At 48.3% G+C, this 1519-nt stretch overlaps 1 pseudogene; it reads right to left on the reverse strand.

Annotated features, from left to right (window-relative positions):
* Positions 1-211: 211 nt before the first annotated feature.
* LOC136658128 (5S ribosomal RNA) lies at positions 212-331 on the reverse strand (annotated as a pseudogene).
* Between the last annotated feature and the right edge of the window lie 1188 nt (positions 332-1519).

Here is a 1519-nt window from a genome sequence, read left to right on the forward strand (position 1 = left end):
ACAATTTGGCCAAACTGGTCAAATTGCCTAAGGTTGACCATGCATGTGAGGGTCCCCTGGGATTGTACCATTTTGTCTTGCTGTAGTCCCAGCCCCACTGTCTGCATGGGCAGTGCTGTCCTGCAGAAGCAAATGCTGCACATACAAAGGGTGTGTAGGGGTGGTTGGTTGGAGTGGTTGGCAACCTTCAGTCTCGAAAGACTATGGTATAAGCCTACAGCACCCAGTATTCCCAGGCGGTCTCCCATCCAAGTACTAACCAGGCCTGACCCTGCTTAGCTTCCAAGATCAGACGAGATTGGGCATGTGCAGGGTAACAGTTGCTGCAGTCGTTGGGGTTCTGTCTTTCATACATCACTGGCAGGGACTGGAGCCGCACAGCACCATTCCAGGCAGCACTCACAAGTCTGGTCTCCGTGGAAAGCAAACGTCACTCTCCTATTTGCACAGATGCTTCCTTGACCTTTCGATTCAGGAACAGGAACCTTGACCTTTTGGGGATTAAATAGCCATGTGCCACTGTTGCATGCAGTAGGCAGTGCAATGAGCTTCCGGAACTACCACTGGGCATCTATAGCATTCTGCACAGCTGCCCAGTGTGTGGTAAGCCAACCAGACGAAAGGCTGGAGCAACCTTAGGGACAGCCCAACCTATTCCGCCACCTGACTCCACCTCAGGTTTGCTGTTGCCATCTTTGCTGGGATGTAAGCACATGTGCATACATGCACTCATCTCCAAAATAAGCTCCTTACCTCCTCACCAAGCTCTGTCCTCACACACAGTTTGAAGGAAATGTGTTCCTTTATACTTGTGTAAGAAGAAGAGCTTTGCTACCCCCTCTCCTTATTCTTTAATCATCATCATCAACATTGTTGAGCAGTAGCCTAGGACTATACTCACTGGGGAAGGCCCTTGCAATGCCAGTGCCAGGTTGATTGAGAGACCCAGGCAAAGCACTATACTAGTCCTCACTAGTCCTCATTGGGTGATACCACTGTCACCAGCACTGAGGGTTCAGCAGACAACTCAGTCAGATGGGCGTTCTGATGGGTGCAGGCTGTCAGCTACTGCTTGAGATTGGCTGGCCGCTGGCACAGCCCCTGAGCCCTTCTTTCTGCCATTGATTACTCATTTAACCTTCAGCAAGTCATTTCACCTTTCTTGCTCATTTCCTGTCAGACACACCTTCTTCTCTGTTCCTTTGAGGTCCGGTGAGAATCAGTTAAAAGTCTGTGCGGCACAAGTGCAACATCAGATCACAGATTTTTGGAGTGGGCTTATTTCAACACATACGATAGGAATGCCCAAGAGCACAAGATTTTTGGACTATGGTGCTTGCAACATTAGTTGAAACGTATTGCAACCTGGCTATTTTGATTGTAGCAGGGTCTAGAATATGACCCTGCTACAGCTTCTAAACCTTCTAAGCTGGTGATTCTCAAACTTTTTAGCACTGGGACCCACTTTTTATAATGACAATCACATCAGAATTGATGTCATTAACCTAGAAGTGATGTC

This window comes from Tiliqua scincoides, chromosome 7 (assembly GCF_035046505.1).
Source record: "Tiliqua scincoides isolate rTilSci1 chromosome 7, rTilSci1.hap2, whole genome shotgun sequence".
NCBI lineage: Eukaryota > Metazoa > Chordata > Lepidosauria > Squamata > Scincidae > Tiliqua > Tiliqua scincoides.